We start from the raw sequence: 22012 nt of genomic DNA, 5'->3' as shown, positions 1-22012 counted from the left end.
AAAGTTGTTAAACTGGAAAGTTATGAAGAAAAAGAGCATCATACATGTGTGTATCCATCAAGTTAGTTACCATAGAAAGTAGAAACAATGTAGGAAGAAGACTAGAACAGTTCAAAGAAGGAAGAAAATTCTACAAAGTAATCCAGAAAAGATTTTTTAAAAACTCTCAAGGATGATATTTTGAAAACACAAAGAAAAACCATTTTTATGAGAAGGAAATAGGGCATTGCTGAAAAAGACCAGTGTGGGTGAGGAACAGTAAGAAAACTGGTTTATCTATCTAGTATAATAAAGAAAGTAATATCTAATAAAACTGAAAAGGTAAATTGAGGCCAAGTTGTGAAAGCTTTAAAAACTAAACAGAAATGTTTATATTTTATCACAGAAGTAAAAGAGAGTCCATGTAGTTTATTGAAGGGCCTGAACTAAGCTACCCAATAAATGTATGAATGAAGAGAGAGATGGGATTTAAATGGTAGAATTAGGAGTTGATTGGATATGTAAAGTGAGAGAAAGAGTAAAGAGTTTGAGAAAATGCCAAGATTGTGAACCTGGTTGATTGGAAGGTATCTATGACAGAAATAGAGAAATTTGAAGAGGTAATAGTTCTGGGCTAAAGATAGCAAATTCTCTTTTAAAATGCTCACTTTAAGATATCTATGTGACATCTACTTGGAACTGATGATTTGAGATTGAAGCTCAAAAATGGAACTGGAGCTGAATGTGTGAGTATACACACACACACACACACACACACACACATACCTGGGAATTTTCTGCATAGCAGGATTTATTTAGTTGTCTCATGGGAGCTGATGAGATTATTAAGAAAGACAATATAGAGTGAGCAGATAAAAGGGCCCAGGACAGAATTTTGGGGAAAACCCACAGTTAGGGGGTGTGCATGATGAGGCAACTCATGAAACTGAGGAGTGGTTAGTCAGATAGAGGCAAGATACAAAGGACTCCAAACTAGAAAAGAAAACTAAGAAAATAATTTGACAGCATTAAGATTCAAAAGCTGGGCAGCAGAGACCACTGGGCCAAATTGAATAAGATTAAATTCATGAGGTACTAAAAATAGACATTAAAACAAGTTGTTTTTATCTAAACCCAAGTCCAAGCTTTTAATCCACTTGGATTTAAAAAAAAAAAGATTGTCTTCACAAGTATAGGTGACTAGAAAGAAGTACATCTGAATAAAGTCTTTCAGTGAATTATAAATCTATCTTACATTGTGACCTGACTGCCAAAAATATCTAGGACTGCATTCGGAAAAGTTATATAGCTCCAAACTAGCGAGGTGATGCTTTACCCAACCCATTTTGGAAGAATTATGTTCATTTTTTCCATGCCACATTTTAGAAATACCATTAATAAAATGGAGATTGTGCAAATGAGGGCAACAAAGATAGCAAAAGGTCTCTAGAGGATGCTGTGTTTTGGTGGAAAGAACTAGGCTTGTTTAACCTTAAGAAGAGAAGAAGCACATCATGTTGTCTTCAAATCTTTGCAGAGATGTTAAAGGAAAGGGGGTTAGAAATGTTGTTTTTATTTGGAACTATGCCCAAAAGACTTTGTTTTTAGATTAGGGAGGGAATGCAATGCAGCTAAGATAATGAAAAGAAAGTATATAGATAGAGGTTCATTATTTTTGATTTACTGATATACTAAGGATTCCTGGGTCTTGCAATATGCAATGCTGTTATACTCTTAAGACTACCAAATCTTCCTTCTGCAGTGCAGCTAAACTTTGTTATCTCCTCCAGTTAGAGAATGAATTTCCTAAGAGGAGGTTCCATAAAATCACTTGATTTTGTAACCCCAGCCTTAAGTATGATGCTTGCCACATACAGAGTAAATCCTTATTATGCTTTTTTTTCATCATTTATTAATTCATTCTCTAGTAGGAGAAAGGGAAAGAGGTACCAGATTATAAAACAGTTGATCATGATGAAATTCACTTCTCTATGAAACACACTTGAATGTTCACAATAAAATACTTGCAAGACTCCCTTCACTCAGACCTGTGCATGTCTTATTCCAAACCTATCCTTGTTCAGTAGTAATATCATGGGCTTAGGTTTGACTGGATGGTGACAAGGGAAATGTCAATTTGGCTAATTCGCATGCAGATAACCCAGCTGCAAATTAACAAGAACCTAGCACTTCTGATTACAAATCCAATGTTCTTTCCTTTTCACCACCTTCTCTTTTTTTCAGACAGAAAGTAAGAGATTTAGATGAAACTCTTGCATGCTGGCTTCTTATAAAACACTTTTGCATTTTTGTTTTCATATTTGGGTGAAAGCCTGAGCCTCAGCATTTTTACAGATAGTGGACATGAAAGCAAGATGTATGCAGTAAAGAATGGGATCATAGGCAAATATTACCTTTGGAAGAGCAGCCTCCCATTCATTATATTAAAAGGGATCTTTTGACATTCATATAAAAAATATGGCAAATGTTGTTGTATGTGGCCAATAGGAGTTCATTTAATAGACCAAATAGACAAAGCTAAGGAACATTCAGTTAAAGGAACTAAGATGTTGAGTTTGGTGGCCATAGTCCAGTATATTATGGTAGTATCTGGGTTTTATCTACTCCTGAAATTGGTTCTTTTTTATCTATAGTCTTGTTGCTGTTGAACATTGCAAATTATTTCATGATATGGCTCTCTCCTTTAGAGGGTAGGTAAGTGGTTCAGTGGATGGAGTGCCATCCTGGAATTAGGAGGTTCTGAGTTCAAATTTGCCCTCAGACACTTCCTGGCTGTATGGTTTTGAGTAAAACATTTAACCCAGTTTGCCTCAGTTTCCTCATCTATAAAATGAGCTGGAAAAGGAACTGGCAAATTACTCCAATATCTTTGCCAGGAAAACATCAAGTAGGGTCACAGAGAGTCAGACATGACTGAAATGACTCAATAGCATGGCTATCTTTTCAGTCATGGTGCCTAAGAAGATGGTACTCAAAGGCAAGATCTAGCAAGAACACTGTGGTGCCATTTTGCTTTCTTATCTTTCCTTGAATTTAAATTCCTGGTAGAGCACTGTAAAATGAAATAGACTGAATCAGATTGTGGAGGACCTTATATACTATTTGACCCTATAAACAATTGTTACTGAGTCATTTCTGACTTCATTTGGGGTTTTCTCAGTAAGACCTTGGAGTGCTTTGACATTTTCCTTTTCCAGCTCATTTTTCAGATAAGGAAACTGCGGCAAACAGGGTTTAAGTGACTTGCCCAGAGTCACAAAGCTAGGAAGTGCCTGAGGTAAGATTTGAGCTCAGGAATAGAAGTCTTCTTGGGTCTAGGCCTAGCATTCTATCCATTGCACCACCTAGATGCCCCATTACACAATAGGGAGCCTTTAAGGTATTCATACAGGAGAATGATATAGTCAGATCTGTATATTAGAAAGATTAAATTGACAGTTATGTGAAGTCTGAATTGGAAAAGGGAGAAATGACAAAGACTGATTAAATGAAGTTGAGGAAGACTTGAATCAGGGTTATTAAAATTAGGAGCACAGAGACTTTCCCATTGATTGAAGAAAGAAAGAAGAATCAAAGATGATTGTCATTGATAATAATTAATATAGCATGAACAGTAGAACTCTCCCTTCTTTGATCATCCTCTTGCTACTCCAACAATCTAATAGATTTATAATCTCATGTATGTAAATCTTCTTTTCCAATGATCAAATTACAATCCATCTCTTTTTGTCCACCCTATACTATTCTCCTTCATTTCCTCCCTTAAACATACCAGAGGGGGCCACCCAACTTGTCTGGGGCTTTCTCACTTACTTCTGACTTTGCCAAGAAACAAGTAGAGCATGTGAGCTGTTCATCTGTTGTCCTTTGCTATGACCCATCTTTTTTTTTTTCCTTAGTACATTTCTCTGGTGACATCTTTTAAATGACTTCACCTTTTTTAAAAATTCATTTGTAATGTGTTGCAGTTTGTTCATGCCCACCACATACTTCTCCTTTTCCCTTAGGGTGATCTTCATCATCACTTCTTTAGAGACTGTACTGTTTCATGACTTACAGTCATATAGAATTACTGGAACAATATTACTATTAAACAAATGGGCCTTTGTTTCAGAGAGAAGCTTGTGGTTATTACAAGAATCCTCCAGTTTTCAAAAGCAATCTAGACTGCTCTCTTTTTCCAGTTTAATTCTGGGTCCACCTTAGTGAGGTCTTATTCTCAAGTTAACTAAAAAGGCCTTTTTTATGTTTTAGCATTTATTACCAAACTTAATGCATTCTGAACTTCAGTGCTCTTAACATTCTCCTTACAGGATGATGTCACTCTTCTGTATCCACCTTCTCTAGGTTTTTCTTTTAAAAAGAAGTCTGAGTTTGTGAGTATCTTAAATATTTACATCAGTGGCTTTAGAAAGTTCTCTTTTGTGTATAGTATATACATAAATCTTTGTTTAAATGAACTTTTTGTCAGATTTAGTTGTTTTTATATCATTAGAATTTTATATCTGAGAATTTTCTCTTTGAGCTGGTTTCCATTATAGAATTTCATTTTATTTTATTTATTTAATACTATATTTTCTTCCAAAATTTTAATTTTGAATTCCAAATTGTCTTCTTCCTTCCATCCCTATTTCCCTCCTCCTCACTGAGAAGACAATTTGATATACATGTGCACAGTTTCACAGTTATGTATATGTAGTCATAAAAAGCATATTTCTAAATTAGTCATGTTGTAAAAGAAATTGCAGACCTAAAAAAAAAAAGAAAATTATTTTAAAAAAGGATGCTTCAATTTGCAATCCTACTCTATCAGCTTTTTTCTCTGGAGACTAATAGCATTTTTCATAATAAGTCTGAGAATAATATATTGCCGAATTATATATTGCTCAGAATAGCTAAATCATTCACATTCACAATGTTTTTACTGTATTCAGTGTTATCTTAGTTCTACTCATTTCACTTTGCATCAGTTCATGAAATATTTCCAGATTTTTCTCAAGACCATTCTGCTTATCATTTCTTATAGCATAATAGTATTTAATCACAGTCATATACTGCAATTTGTTTAGCTCCATTGATGGACATCCCTTTAATTTCCAATTTCTTGCCAGCTCAAAAAGAGTTGCACTAAATATTTTGTCCATATAAGTCATCTTTCTTTTTGTTCTTTATCTCTTAAGAATTCAGACCTAGCAGTGATAGCGCTGGGTCAAAGAGTATGCATGTTTTCTATAACCTTTTGGCATAGTTTCAAATTTCTCTATGGAATGATTGACTTAGTTCACTACTCCATGATGTTTTTTTTTTATTATAGCTTTTTATTTACAAGTTATATGCATGGGTAACTTTGCAGCACTGACAGTTGCAAAATCTTTTCTTCCAACTTTTCCCCTCCTTCCCCCACCCCCTCTCCCAAATGGCAGATTGACCAATACATATTAAATATGTTAAAGTATATGTTAAATACAATATATGTATACATGTCCATATAGTTATTTTGCTGCACAAAAAGAATTGGACTTTGAAATAGTGTACAATTAACCTGTGAAGGAAATCAAAAATGCAGGCGGACAAAAATAGAGGGATTGGGAATTCTATGTAGTGGTTCACACTCATCTCCCTGAGTTATTTTGCTGGGTGTAGCTGGTTCAATCCATTACTGTTCTATTGGAGCTGATTTGTTTCATCTCATTGTTGAAGAGGGTCACGTCCATCAGAAATGATCATCATATAGTATTTGTTGTTGAAGTACATAATGATCTCCTGGTTCTGTTTATTTCACTCAGCATCAGTTCATGTAAGTCTCTCCAGGCCTTTCTGAAATCATCTTGCTGGTCATTTCTTATACAACAGTAATATTCCATAACATTCATAGATCACAATTTATTCAGCCATTCTCCAATTGATGAGCATCCATTCAGTTTCTAGTTTCTGGCCACTACAAAGGGGGCTGCCACAAACATTCTTGCACATACAGGTCCCTTTCCCTTCTTTATGATCTCTTTGGGATATAAGCCCAGTCACTACTCCATGTTGTGGAATTTTAGACTGTAGGATCCTATTAGTTGATTCACTGAACTTTTTTGCCTTTTCCATCTTTGTAATGAAATTATCATTGTCAAGAATTTATCACTTATAGTTCAGTGAAGAAAAAGAAAGGATGAAATCCAGAATTTGTCTGGATAATTGAAGTCCCCTATTTCTACTGTATTATGCTCCTGTTTGTTTCCTAAATTCATCATTAATTCCTTCCTTTTGGCATGATGGCATTCAGTATTATCCCAGTACAATATTATTTCTGTGTGTATTTTTTTTCATTAATCCTAACCCAAATCCTTTTCACCATGTCATCCTACTCTTGTTCACAGATTTTCTTACGTAAGTATGTTATTAATATATAATGCTACTTTCATTTTTTTCTTTCTCATTACCTTTTCCAAGTTCCAAAGTTTGAGTGGTCCTCATTCTTTCTGTCTTGCTTCATATTCTTTCTTCCTCTATAGGTTAACTTTTTCAGATTCTCATTATGACTTTCTTCTGAAACAATTCTTATTATTTCAAGTAATACTGCATTCCCCCCCAAAAATAAATAAATAAATACTGCATTCTCCCCCATGAATAAATAGATAAATAAATAAATAAATAAATAAATACTGCATTCCCTCTGCTAACATGGAGAGTAGATAGATATTCCTCCAGTTCTTTCAACTTTTTCTTTGGGAAAGAAACCATCCTACTTACTGTTTGTTACCATACAACTTTCTTGGCACTAGTAGAAACAGTGCATTCCTGACAGTTCACTGAAAATTACCCATGTTCTCCATACTTGCTATAATTGAGATCCTCAGTTATTTGTCAATCATGTGATTAACTCATGGGGCTAACTGCCATGGCAAACTGTCTGTTTGCTGTGCCTGATCACTGAACCAAGGGGGTTGGTCAGCAGGGGCTACTAAATAAGGCTTTTTCTTTTGTTTTCTAGCTTAATATCAGTTGATCCTAATTAGATTTCTGCCAAAATTCAAATACAAACAACAATTGCTCTCAGTTATCTACAAAAAAATCCTTATATATAAATCCAACTCTTAGCACTTTAACCCTCTGATAGAAGAATAGCATTTAGAATTGTTAGGGACTTTAGAGATCATTTAGTTCATTTATGGAGGAAACTGAGGACCAGGAAAAAAAGTTAGTTTCCCAGGGTTACACAGGAAGTAAGTGGTAGAGCCAGGGCTCAAAGTCAAGTCTAATGAAACCAAATGTATTTTTTCTACTCTGCTACATCTTCCTTTCTCTTTTCACTGTTGAGACTTAAGATACATTTTATCCTTGCCTTGCCTCTTTGCTGTCTAAAGGATATTTGTCATTGAACTGAATACCAATTCAGCTTTCATTCTGTTGAGTTTGACATACTGGTAAAACAAACAAGGGTAGATGTTCAGTAGGCTATGGATTTGAAAGCCCAGATATATTGGGGCTGGATATTTTGGAACTATTAAAAAAAGACCTTTTGTTTTGCATTTAATAACCATGTTCATATGTCTTTTAAATAGAAAGCTAAAAATGCTTTTTTTCATACATTACTGTCTTTTTGACCCTAAGTGGTTGACTACATTTGGTGGGATGAGAGAGGGATTGATGGCCCAAAACATTAAGTTCTACTCCTTTTGTCACTCCTCTTTATTCCCTCCTATTTTGGTGATTCTAAGCTTTGCTCTCAAAATTGGCTAAAATCCTTGAACAAGGAGAGCCTGTAAATAAACACCCACTTAAACCATCTGGTCCTATAACACATACAAGTGATTAAGCCTCAGTTCTGATTGTAAAATTAAAAACAACAAAACAAACAAAAAAAAACCAAATAGACTCTTTAAATACATATAGTTGTATAGATATTTTACTTGTAGAATTTAGTTTTTGATTCAATTATGTTCCTTAGTTGCCTCTGAGATATGCTCTTGTCAGGTTCATAAAGTTAGGAGAAGAATGTACTTCTATAATATATTAAGACCACATTGTTAGCAGTGTAAGATCATTCATTTATTCAGTAAGTCTACTATGTTCTAGGCAATATGCTGGATGCTATATATTGTATACTCTAAAATAAAGCATTTGTATTCTGAGGGATGCTTACAGGTACATAGAAAATTAAATTAAAATGTATACAAAGAAATTTCTGGGGAAAAGCACTTATATCTGGGGTGGAATCAGAATATACTTGTATAGAAAATAATGCTTGTGCTGAGCTTTGAAGGCACTAACAATTTTATAAGGCAGAGGCAAGGAGGGAGTGCTTTCCAGGCAGGGAGGCCTATTCAAAGGCATGGAGACAGGCGATGGATTGTAGTGTATAAGAAACAGCAAATAAGCCGGTTTGGCTGATACATAGAGTGCATAAAGGGGAGTAATGAATAGTAAACCTGGAAAGGCAGATTGAAGCAGATGGTGAAGGATTTCAGATGCCAGAGAAGTGTGTATCTTATGAGAGAGGATAGAGGGACAGCTAAGTGTTGCAGTGAATAGAGATCTGGGCCTGTAGTCAAGAAGACCCAAGTTCAAATTCAACCTCAGACACTGTGTGATCGTGGGTAAGTCACTTAGCCTTGTTTGCCTCAGTTTCCTCAGATGTAAAATGAAGGAGAAGGAAATGGAAATCACTTCAGTGTCTTTGCCAAGAAAACCCCAAATGGGATCACAAAGAGTTGGACGGGACTGAAAAATGAATAACCACACACTTATTTTCTTGAGCAGAAGAGTGATATAATTACATTATTCATTAAAAATATAAATTAGAAACTGTGGAAGAGGAATTGGGAAGAGACTGGAAGTTAAGAAACCAACTAAATCAATTAAAACTATTGAGATAGTTCAGGGAAGAAAAGAAAAATTCTCCTTATTGTTGTTTGTTACACCTATTGTAAAAGTTCTTCTATTGTAGCATATATTTAAGAAGACAAATTCCTTTTCATCTGCCCTTGGAAAATTTGGGGTATCTGAAAATAATATATTTATGTTTCTCTTCTCCAGCAATACTAAGTCAGTGAAGGGGGGGAGAAGTCAAATGGTTTATGTTTAACATTTTCATTTTGCTGGAAGGGACATCCTTTTTTGTAGTTAATTTCCTTGACAGCTCTTAGTGCTTATGGATTAGGTTCTTTATATAGTTCTGAAGAGGAAATGAATATAGATTGGAAGACTTCATTCAGGTGACATCACTGAAGAGGGTAGGATGAGTTGCCCACTGTCTGTATTGCAGGGAGTTGGGAGTAATACATTTCCTTGTGGGTGACTGTTGGAACAAACTAATTATATGCAAAAATGCCAGAATTGTCAAGTGTGATGTGAGGGAAGAAAAGCAAACCCGTATGCTTTGTTCCCTTTACCTGATCTTAACCAGTCCCCAGCTCTGGAAGGTGCTAAGATTGACCTGGAGAAGGAGAGAAGAAAAGATACTTCAAGGGAATAGAAAAGTAAGAGAGGAGAGAAAAGAAAAGAAAAGAAAAATGTTATATAGGTCAGTCGGGAGCTCGTTTCCTTTGCTTAGAATTAGAGTGGACTAAAGCTCTTCACTGTACCTCAGACCCCAAGAAAACCTATCCCTGTCTAGACCATTTCTTTGGAGTCTGTGAGTTTACTTTTCCTTACTTAATGTTTTAACTCAAGGAAAGAGTCCACAAAGAGCATTTAAATGAGGATATTATTAACAGTCTCTAGGACTGAATTGTTCTCTAACTGAAAGGGCCATCAATGAAAAGTGTTCATATTAACACCACACTGATGTAGTTTTTCTTTTGAAAAGACTATAAAAAGAAATTAATTGTTTAAAAATGTCAAATAGTGGTTGCACATTTGAATATACAAAAGCTAGGGGAAACAAACCTATAATATTAATTCACATGTATTTAACTCACTACAGTTTAAAGCATAACACTGAATGTACTAACCAGTCATTGGATGTGCTGTGTAGAATGGGTTTGATTTATAAAAAGATCATAGGAATTATAGACTAGAGCTGAACGCATAGCTAGTTGTTGCTTAGTGTAGCCTCCTTGTTTTTTTCAGATGAGGAACTGAGGCTGAGAAAGGCTCAAGGTCCTACAGGTAATAAGTAGCAGACCTGAAGTTTGAACCTACATTCTTAGACTCCAAATACAGAAGTTTTCCTGACTGTACTACATTGCATTTCTTTTAGTTATTAAATTCTGGCTTGGGGTGTTTGGTAATGTTTGTGATCTCATCATAACATTAATGTGATTTTATTTTACAAATCATGTAGGGAAACAGTGCATATTTTTACATGCAGACAGAATTTTTAACAAAAATTCTTTGAATTCTTTGATGAAGGGAATATCTAAGAAAAATGTCATTTAGAAGGGCACAAAAGCTAAACCTATCCATTTAAAGCTTGATCATGTTATTTCCTTGGGCTATTCTAAAACTGCAACAGCTGCCTGAGGAATAAATCAAGGAGCCAGAATTCACCTCTTGATCAATATTTTTTTTTCTAAAATTTGTTGTGAATTTTCCTATAGTTGCTATCAAAGAAGGGAAATAAAATGAAATCAATTGTTTTTACATTTTTTACATTTAAGTTAAAACACTTCTCATGTATATTTGGAATGTAGGTGGTACAAGAAGAATTGAAAAGGAATATTAGTGTGCTTCCTTTCAAATATCAAAAATTGTAAACTCACACATCAAAATAATGGTACCATGTAACTTTAGGTGGTGATGTCTCTTTAGGTTCTTTGAGTAGGCTAGACAAAAGGGATTGGAATTGTTATAGAATGATATATGTTTTATTATTATTATAGCTTTTTATTTACAAGATATATGCATGGGTAATTTTTCAGCATTGACAAATGCAAAACCTTTTGTTCCAATTTTTCCCCCTCCTTCCTCCCATCTCCTCTTCCAGATGGCAGGTTGACCAATACATGTTAAATATGTTAAAGTATATGTTAAATACAATATATGTATATATGTCCATATAGTTATTTTACTGTACAAAAAAATCAGACTTTGAAATAGTGTACAATTAACCTGTAAAGGAAATAAAAAATGCAAGCGAACAAAAACAGAGGGATTGGGAATTTTTTGTAGTGGTTCACACTCATTTCCCAAGTTCTTTTGCTGGGTGTAGCTGGTTCAATTCATTACTGCTGTATTGGAATTGATTTGGTTCATCTCATTGTTGAAGAGGGCCATGTCTATCAGAATCGATCATCATATAGTATTGTTGTTGAAGTATATAATAATCTCCTGATCCTGCTCATTTCACTCAGCATCAGTTCATGTAAATCTCTCTAAGCCTTTCTGAAATCATCCTGTTGGTCGTTTCTTACAGAACAATAATATTCCATAATATTCATATACCACAATTTGTTCAGCCATTCTCCAATTGATGGGCATCCACTCAGTTTCCAGTTTCTGACCACTACAAAGAGGGCTGCCACAAACTAGAATGATATATTTTCATAATGTTTTTGTTTTTGTAAATTCCAATATTTGCCTGTATGTTTCTTCATCTATCTATTACTTTGTGAATAATGATGATTGGTTAGCCCCAATTCCTGCCAAAGAAACAGTTCTTTAAATACTGTTTTGGAATGGGATGTGCATGTGTAATTTTTTTTAACCCTTCAGTAATATTGGTTTGTAGGAAAGCAAAGCATGATTGTTTCAAAGAAAGCTCTATTAGGAAAAGCCGAACACAGTTTGCTCATAACAATTGAATGTTACAGAATACTATTGTTCTATAAGACATTATTGGCAGGTGGATTTTAGAAAAACCTGGAAAGACTTACATGAACTGATGCTAAGGGAAGTGAGGAGAACCAGGAGAACATTGTACACATTAACAGCAACATTATGTGTATGATCAGTTTTGATAAATTTTGCTCTTCTCAGCAATGCCAATGATCTAAGACAACTGTAAAAGACTTATGATGGAAAATGCTGCAATGATAGAAACAACTATGAAGTCTAAATGCAGATTGAAGCATATTATTTTCACTTTTATGTTGTTTTTTCTTTCTTGTGGTTTTTCTCTCTTATTCTGATTCCTTTTTTACAACATGACTAAAGTGGAAATATATATTTTATATATATTTAAAAAGAAAGCTCTATTAGGCTCAGAGTTGTTGATTATCAAATAATCATCAGCCACAGCTTTAAAAATTCAGCAACTAGGATGGCAGCCTTTGGAAATATGCAATGTAAGACAAACAGGGCTACATTGATAACTACATTTGAAGCTGTGTCAAAGAGAACTTTACAGAAAATTCTTTGATCACTAGCTTTTCCATAACACATGGCATGACTGGCATTGTTTTCCCTTTAGTTTCACTCACTAGTTTAAACATTGTAAGAGTTGGCATTTACTTAGCAGAGACTCTTGGGCAGTTATAATAATAAAATGCCCTTCCATGAATTCTTAGCTTCAGGAAGAATATTGAAACTCTTGGTGATAATCAGGTTTTCACCTGAGTAGGTAGAAGGAAGTTCCAAAAAATTTTTCATTTAATCTATTGTTGCTCAATATTCAATTTTAATTTTCCATTTTTTAAATCTTCTTGTTGTGAAACAACAGATAAAAGTCTTCAATCAAATGAAGTTAGCCATATGGTTTGTCCTACCCTCCCTAATCTATCTTAACATGGTGTAGCTAGATTATCTATATAGTGATCCAAACAACAGATGATTGAGACATCTGATTTATCATGTTTCAGTCCAGTTATTTTGCTAAATATCAATAACTGAAGAGATTTTTTAAAGTGCATCAACTTTTGAATGAAATTTAAATGAAAATTGAGAATATTTCTGTTTTGCACAAGAAAGAGTATTTTTACTAGCTTTTTAAAAAATGGGAGTATTACTTCATTCCCCAAAAGGAAGCTACTGAGATTTGATCTAAAATTTACTATCCATGCTCACTTCGGCAGCACACATACTAAATTGAAACAATACTGAGAAGATTAGCATGGCCCTTGTGCAAGGATGACATGGATATTTGTGAAATGTTCCTTAAATCTACTTTCCTAGAAGACAAGATGAGAAAAATTTGATAAATTAAGTAAGATTTTATTAAGGACAACATTTGTTTCTATCCAATGGTTGATTTAAATTAATCATATACATACATATATATTATGAAAGATATTGTAGCTTGGTGCTACACTGTTAAAGAGAAATGGTAGTCACTAAATGGTATATGAAATTTCCTCTGGGACCACATATTGACCTGGAAAACCACATATTAACATTATCTATGTTTTATTATATTTTATTTATTTTGATAAATACTTACCAATTACATTTTAATCTGACCCTGCTGCACTGGAGAGTGTTGCAGCCTGTATATTTGATGCTTCATTTTGATTTAGTAGATAGGAGTTAAAAAGATTTAGATAAAGACTCTGCTTCTGCTTCTTACTAGTTTTGTATTGTAATATTAATTTACTAGTTACTTACCAGTATTGTAACTCTTTCTGTGCTTCTAGTCACTCTCTAAGATTTACCATTTAAGTCATGGAAGAAAGTAAAGATCTTTGATTTGTGAATTTGATCAAAATCAGATCTAGTTAACAGGAGTGTCACTGAATCATTGCAAGGCTATCTGACAATATTTTTCACTGAAGATTCCAAAGAATCAGCTATCTTAGATAGGAAAATAGGAAGGACCAAAAAATAATAATAATAACCCATTACCACCCAATATTTAATTTTAATTTTCCATTTTGGACTTTTTAGATATGAAACAGTAGATAGTAGTCTTCAATCAAATCAGCTAGTCCATGGATTTTCCCATGCTGCTTATTTTCTACCTCCTATTTGCTAAATTTATCCTTCCTAAATTCTTCCTATTTTCTAATCATTGTGAAAATACTATAATGATGATTGACATTTATATAGTGCCTACTATGTGCCAGACATTGTACTAAGCACTTTATAAAAATTATCTCATTTGATTGATTTGTACCCAAAAAAACTTGTTAGTGCCAATCTATTACATTGAAATATTACTTAATGATGGTCTGCCAAGAGCAGTTTGAGGCCTTGGCACTTTGGTTTTGATCAGACCAACCATCAGCATTGTAATGTCCTAAGTACAAAGCCTACTAATTGAATTTCATTCACCAGAACTGAAATATAGCATCCAAGGCAGAGAACACTGTCGGCTATTTTTTATGAGGCCTCAAGTCGAGAGTCATTTTTAAAATGTGAGTGATGCAATTTCTTGTATCTTTCATTTAATATGCTACTCGGTAAACAGTGTTTCAGATTAGTGTATTTGTAATTTAAATGAAGACAATACATCAGGCTGAGTCAGAAAAGAAAGAAGAAGTTTAAGAAATGATTGATTCCTCTTTCAGTATTATCCCCTGCTTAAAATAAATAAATTAAAAGGAGGGGGAAAGAGCTCTGTGTGGCTTTCAGGGGCAAACATATACTATTTTTAAAACTAGAGCCAGTCCCGGTGGCTAAATCTCTGTTTTCTTCAAGCACACTAATAAATTCTGCCTAATTCATTTTTTATTCTCTCTTGGGGTCTGCTTTGCAGATTTGCCTCAACAAAGGAAGCATCATGTTACATCTTTTAAATAATTGATGACTTTCAGTCCAAGCCAGGTTGAAGGAAATTCTGAAAATAGGTACTGATTGAGCAAATACCCTCCTTCCTCTCTCTTCTCTCTCCACACTCTCTTCCCTCTCATCCACTTTCAGCATCCTCAATTCCAACACTCCCTTTAGCTGTGATATTTGCCCTCTTGGTGACTGGCAGCTGCCGATGATGTCATCCAGGCTTTGGAGCAGCCCAGCACTTAGCAGCTCTCATTTCATTCATTTATTTATTTATTTGAGAAAGGGGAAGCTGTTAATTATAAGCTGTCTGATGTAACTAAGAGCTCTTAATAAATCATCAGAAATGTTATGCCTTAATCACCATCAGAAGTGGTTTGTCTGATTGTAAAAAGTTGAGGTAGGGGCTAACTGGTTATCTCTGTTATAGGGAGCTTTCTTAGGGTTCATGTTTCAGTGGAAGGCAGGTGACTTCTTGCATGGACTAACCAGTTCTAATTGTTCCTGTAGGTTTTACCATAGTGTAATTAAAGGCAGCTACAGTAAAACCATTTTCCTTTTGGGGAGGAGTATGGAATCTGCTATCAGTCTTACTGGCCAGAGTGATTTTTTAGAACCTGTTAATATCTTCAGTTTTTTTTTATACTTTATATATGTGCATGTAATTTTTTTTAATTTCATATGTATATATATTTTGTTAAATATTTGTCAATTATATTAGAATGTTTTAACATTCACTTTTACAATTTTTGAGTTCCAAATTCTCTCCTGCCTTCCTGCCCCCTTGAGAAGGTAAGCAATATATCAGTTATACATGTGAAGTCATACAAAACATTTTTTTAATATTAGGCATGTTGCAAAAAAAAATGCACACTCACAAAGTGAAAAAAATATGCTTCAATTTGTATTCAGAGCTTATCAGTTCTCATGTAGAAAGTAGATTGCAGTTTTATTATGGGTTCTTTGGAATTGTCTTGGATCATTGTCCAGTTCAGAGTAGCTGGGTTTTTTTTGGTTTTTTTTTAGTTGACAATTCTTACTATATTGCTCTTACAGAGTACAATGTTTTTTGGGAATATCTTCAGTACTTTCAAAGAACATAAGAGAATGAAATAAGTTTTTTCCCCTTGTATCAAGAGTTCTTAATAAGCTGCCTTCTTTTTTTTTAATAAAGCTTTTTATTTTCAAAACATATGTATGAATAATTTTTCAACCTTTACTCTTGCATAACCTTTTGTTCCAATTTTCCCTCCCTTTCCCCACTCCCTCTCCTAAATGGCAAGTAATCCAATATATGTTAAACATGGTAAAAATATGTTAAATCTAATATATGAATACATACTTATACAATTATCTTTCTGCACAAGAAAAATCAGATCAAAAAGAAAAAAAATGAGAAAGAAAATAAAATGTAAGCAAACAATAACAAAGAGTGAAAATGCTATATTGTGATCTATACTTAGTTATTACAATACTTTCTTTGGATGTAGATGACTTTCTTCATCATAACATCATTGGAACTGGCCTGAATCATCTCATTGTTAAAAAGAGCCACATCCATCAGAATTGATTGTTGTACAATCTTATTTTTGCCATGTACAATTCACTTCACTTAGCATCAATTCATGTAAATCTCTCAAGGTCTCTCTGAAATCATCCTACTGATCATTTCTTATAGAACAATAATATCCCATAACATTCATATACCATAATTTATTCAGCCATTCTCCAACTGATGGGCATCCATTCAGTTTCCAGTTTCTTGCCACTACAACGAGGGCTGCCACAAACATTTTTGTACATGTGGGTTCCTTTCCCTCCTTTAAGATCTCTTTGGGATATAAACCTAATAGAAACAGTACTGGATCAGAGGATATGCATAGTTTGGTAGTCCTTTGGGCATACATAGTTCCAACTTGCTCTCTAGAATTGTTGGATCCATTCACAGTTCCACCAACAATGTCTTAGTGTCTCAGTTTTCCCACATCCCCCTCCAACATTCGTCATTATCTTTTCCTATCATCTTAGCCAACATCAGAGGTGTGTAATGATACTACAGAATTGTCTTAATTTGCATTTCTCTGATCAATAGTGATTTAGAAAAACTTTTCATATGATTAGAAATAGTTTCAATTTCTTCATCTGAAAATTGTTCATATCTTTTGACCATTCTTCAATTGGAGAATGGCTTGAATTCTTACAAATTTGAATCAATTCTCTATATATTTTAGAAATGAAGCCTTTATCAGAACCCTCAAATGTAAAAATGTTTTCCCAGTTTATTGCTTCCCTTCTAATCTTGTCTGCATTAGTTTTGTTTTTACAAAAACTTTTTAATTTAATGTAATCAAAATTATCTTATTTTGTGTTCAATAATGAACTCTAGTTCTTCTTTGGCCACAGATTCCTTCCTTCTCCACAGATCTGAGAGGTAGACTATCCTTTATTCTTCTAATTTGCTTATAATACCACTCTTTATGTCCAAATCACGAATCCATTTCGATCTTATACATAAGGTGTTAGGTGTGGATCAATGTACAGACTGCTTTCAAGAGCTCTTTTTGCCTAAGCCTTTGTTTACACTCTTATTTAAGGATTCCTTTAGACTGTGAGCTCCTTGAGAACAGGGATTGTTTTTGCTTTGCTTTTCTTTCCCCAGTACTTAGTGCAGTGCCTAGAATATTGCTATGGTGGTGTTGTCCTTCAGTTATTTTTCAGTTGTATTCGACCCTTTGTAACCTTGTTTCGGGTTTTTCTTGACAGAAATACTGGAGTGGTTTTCTTTTTCCTTCTCTAGCTCATATTATAGAGGAGTAACTGAGGCAAACAGGGTTAAGTGATTTAAATATTCAGGGTCACACAGCTAGTAAAAATCAGAGAAGAAACTTATTAGATAAGTCTTCCTGATTCCAAGCTCAATGCTTTATTCACTATGCCACTTAGCTGCCTTTGGCACATGGTAGGTGCTTAGTAAATGTTTGTTGATGACTTTTTTTTTCTCTTTCCCTAGTCCTAGATTTTTCCTTTATGCACTTCACTTTGGAAAGGTTCATTGTGATAAAGGTACTCAATGTCTTTTTTTTTATTTATTTAATAGCCTTTTATTTACAGGTTATATGCATGGGGTAACTTTACAGCATTAACAATTGCCAAACCTCTTGTTCCAGTTTTTCACCTCTTACCCCCCACCCTCTTCCCTAGATGGCAGGATGACCAGTAGATGTTAAATACATTAAAATATAAATTAGATACACAATAAGTATACATGACCAAAACGTTATTTTGCTTGAAATATTGTACAATTAGCTTGTGAAGGGAATCAAAAATGCAGGTGGGCATAAGTATAGGAGTTGGGAATTCTATGTAATGGTTTTTAGTCATCTCCCAGAGTTCGTTCTCTGGGCGTAGCTGGTTCAGTTCATTACTGCTCCATTGGAAATGATTTGGTTGATCTCGTTGCTGAGGATGGCCAGGTCCATCAGAACTGGTCATCATATAATATTGTTGTTGAAGTATATAATGATCTTCTGGTCTTGCTCATTTCACTCAGCATCGGTTCGTGTAAGTCTCTCCAGGTAAAGGCACTCAATGTCAACCATTTTTCTTTAAGTGTGGAATTTAAAAGGAAGAGATAAATAGAACCATAGATTAAATTGATAGCAGGTTCAAAGAAACACGTTTTTTTCCAAGGGGAGGAAAGGAAAGCAGAAGGAAAACAGAAAATCTTATAGATGAAATGAAATGAGAGGGGAGGATTGAAGGCATATGACATTATCTGAATAAGGTTCTAAAAGGATTAGATTAGAAGAAATAGTATCAAAAATGTAGTTTACTTTCTAACCTACATATTCTCTGCCCCCTCCCTTTTCTTTCAGTCTACTGATATAAATATTTATTGACTGTAATTGATTTAAATGATTCAATGTAATTGAATATTGATACAATTATATTGTAATTGAATGTAATTGCAATTGATGATTACGTCAATTGATTGATGTAAAAGATGTCTTTCTATTAGATTGCAACTATCTTGTGGACAAGCAGCACTTTAGTTAATTAATATCTGAGCCTAAAATAATACCCTTCCTCTGAGTTCCCAATAAAGCACTGATCTGTTCTTGGACAGAACCCTCTTGATCCTCTCATGCTTTTTCTATTTTCTCAGCCTTGCCCTATCTCCCTTTGAGAGTATGAACAAGCTTAGCTATATATTAATTAGGTTGGAGTTAAGTACTATATATTTTCAGAGAAATCAAAGCATCCTCATTTTGATAAATAATAAAACCCAGTTAACTACATGTGGTGTGTGTATATATAGATATAGATATAGATATATAGACAGAAAAGTTGAGAAATGCCTTTCTTCTTTTCAATCTACTTTACTGTGTACTCAAACCCTAAAATTGCATAGAAGTGAATTATTTTTCCTTTCTGAATTTTTGCTTCTGTGCATCTGCTTTTTAAAATATTCCATATTATACCTAGTTCTATAGATGGGAAAAAGTGGAGCCTCTTACCTTCTCTACTTTTGGACCATATTTTCTGATGTATTTTTTGCTGTTCTTGCCTAAGCACACTTTTGGTCAGTCAGTCAACAATCATTTATTAATAGTTTGCTATCTATTAGATAATGAAGTCACTGAATGAGTTTTAGAGAATCTTATCAAGTCCATCTGAGTGCTTCTCTACCATGCCATTCTCTGCAACAGATATATTGGTTCATAAGCTGCAGTTATTTTTATGGTGGTCTTTTTGCACAAGCACTGCACTATGTTATGACCAAATGTCTCATGAAATGATTGCCTTTGAATGCATGATAAGACCAATGCTACCAATTCTTTTATTTGCCTCCCTGAGGAGAATCCAAGATTCATTGTTCCATTTGGCTGCAATTTCTTTTTATCTTCTATTTTTCAGTTATAGTAAGAATGCCACAATTGATATGATTCCATATCTTTATTGATCTGTCCACTTGATTATTGTACAGGGATTTCACATGTGGAAGTGACAAATAGTAAGGAAAAATTTAGTTACATTATATAGATTAAGTAGATGTTTGTGGAATAGCTTGTAAGGTTTATTACTATATATAACTGATTCTATGGGAAATTGCATTCTGTGGTACATCAGTATGTGTAGAAATCACAAAATAATATGTACTTTTCCTAATTCCCCTTCTCTGTAATTCTTGAGAAGAATGGGAGAATTGGAAATTGAAGCTACCAGGGAAAACAGTGTAGGTGAGAGGCAGTTGCATTTTTGGAGACTTGGAATCAATAAAGTTGTCCAGTTCTTGATTACTTATCCTTTTGGTTTCTCTTCAAAATGAAGGATGAACAACAACTTATCTTTTATCTAGTCACTTGGTCCTGGAACTTTGGAAACACTGTCTCAGATCATTCCCTTAGGATCTTCCTCCTAAGATTTATTTCCCTGATATTTCTTCAAAGAACATATTTCACTTCTACCTCTTCAAACCCTATTACACCATTAGGTGCCTGGCACATGACTTGAAGGAAGCAAGTCCTGAATTTTGGGATTAGCTTCTTTCCATATATAGGCCAGCTATTTATATATGTTATATGGAATGTTCAGATATTGAGAAATGGTGATTGGGAAATGGCTATATGCTTAGAGTCAGAAGGAGAAATGGACCAGACAATTGCCATTATAATACAATATTACCTTGAATTTATTTAAAGTTTTTTCTTTAGATGAGTAGAGGCAATTTATTTTTTTATGTTGTTATAGTTCACTGTCATGCAGCAAATGATCTGTTTTCCTTGCCATTGGCAGCATTATATGGATGATGTTACATAGAGATGAACTATTTTAAAATAACATTTCTAATATAGTACGCATAAGAAAAGAATTTCTTCATGCAAGTTTTTCTCTTGCACTTCTAAAATCCCAAACTTATTAATAATTGGCACTATTTTCTTTTCTTTCAATATTAATAGATAAATAGATAATATTATAGATAGATAAATAGATAATAATAGATTTTAATGTTTCTTAATATTTCATTGTGTGTTTCCTGTGCAAAGATGCTAAATATTCCCTATTTGCTACTCCACACAGGGACAACTTTTATATTTCCACATGGTAAAATCCATTTTTCACATGTTCATGAACTAAAAAAAGCCCCCCAACTTCCTACCTACCTCATTCCCTTCCCTGATCCAAGACTCCTTTACAGTCTCAGTTTATACAAGATAGTAGGCTTTGAGGCTTTTCATACATATCTCTCTGTTTTTAATCATTGAATTTTAAAATGCCTTCTCTTTTTAAGATTACTTTTATTAATCTTTCATTAGAGTGAATGATTTGTCAAGATTTCTTGAAAACTCTCTTTTCTGATTTCCTACTTTAGAAAAGTAAGGGAAAGGAAAAATTGCAACCTGTATTTTATGTAATTGTTGTTTTACTATTTAACCTTACTTTCTCTATTAAAAAAAGCAAAACAAAAAAAATGGGTTTGAAGGTGTGCATTGGTGAAAACTGTTAACGAGCCTCTCATAGAATCTTCTAATCACAACATGGAACCCTCTTTGAAGCACTCACTCTCAAAAAATACACAGTTTCCACAAGTAGGCCTCAAGGGTGTGATGGAAAATGGCCTTGTGCCACTTTGCTAATTAGTTTTCCCACATGTTGTACTTCAGGAACCGTGTGTGTACTCACCAAGCTAATCTGTTAGGGGGTCTATCAGCTGCTCTTTTGGTAGCAGGCACCCCACTGCCAGGAACTGAGCATAGAGCTCCCCTTGACATCAAAGGGATCCCATTGGTACTCTGAAATGTCAAAGGATCCCATTGGTACTCCAAAAATGTACTCATTCATGAGAGAAAAAGTACAGCTAGCTTTAGAGAAGCCAGGCTTTCCTTAGGAAGAATTTTTACCTGAAATGTATTTTTAAAAATTCATTTGTTTAACTCTTACTATGGAGGTATTTAAAATAGTCTTCTCTTTTTTTTCTAAGCAGAACAGTTGATCTTACCTTTTCTTTTATCTTGCCAAATACTGTCGGAAAAAAAAAAGAAAGAAAAATGCACCTTACATTGGGAAAAAATGCGTAAATTTGGGACGAGTGTATAACAAATAAGAAATCCTTTGACCCTCTGATCAAAGAATATTTCTGAAAGTTATAAATGGGGATTATAATGGAAAATGCTGTAAAATCTTAGAATATTAACTATAAATTAAAGAGGAACAGAATATTAATAAAGCTCAAATTTTAGAAGGAAAAAATGAAAAACAATAAAGACTAGCTTATTTTGAGTGTTAATACAATGCTGGATATGGATATAGAAAAATAAAAAAATTGCTAAAGCCAAAGTCTCCCTCCAAAGTCATATCTATTAATGTGTGCTTAACCCGTGGGAGATTTTATTAAATGTAATGGCCAAGAAAACTGACCTTACTTTTT

General features: G+C 34.0%; 1 protein-coding gene and 1 non-coding gene across 5 annotated transcripts in view; both read left to right on the top strand.

The window, feature by feature from the left end:
- ESRRG (estrogen related receptor gamma) overlaps positions 1-22012 on the top strand; it is a 654372-nt gene that overhangs the window by 188016 nt on the left and 444344 nt on the right. The gene's annotated exons all lie outside the window — the stretch shown is intronic.
- LOC111720436 lies at positions 12930-13034 on the top strand. The gene has a single exon (XR_002770119.1). It is a non-coding gene; the product is annotated as a U6 spliceosomal RNA (small nuclear RNA).

The sequence above is a fragment of the Sarcophilus harrisii genome, chromosome 4 (genome assembly GCF_902635505.1).
Source record: "Sarcophilus harrisii chromosome 4, mSarHar1.11, whole genome shotgun sequence".
Taxonomy (NCBI): domain Eukaryota; kingdom Metazoa; phylum Chordata; class Mammalia; order Dasyuromorphia; family Dasyuridae; genus Sarcophilus; species Sarcophilus harrisii.
The sequence above is the reverse complement of the archived record's forward strand: the minus strand, read 5'-3'. Positions and strand labels throughout refer to the sequence as shown.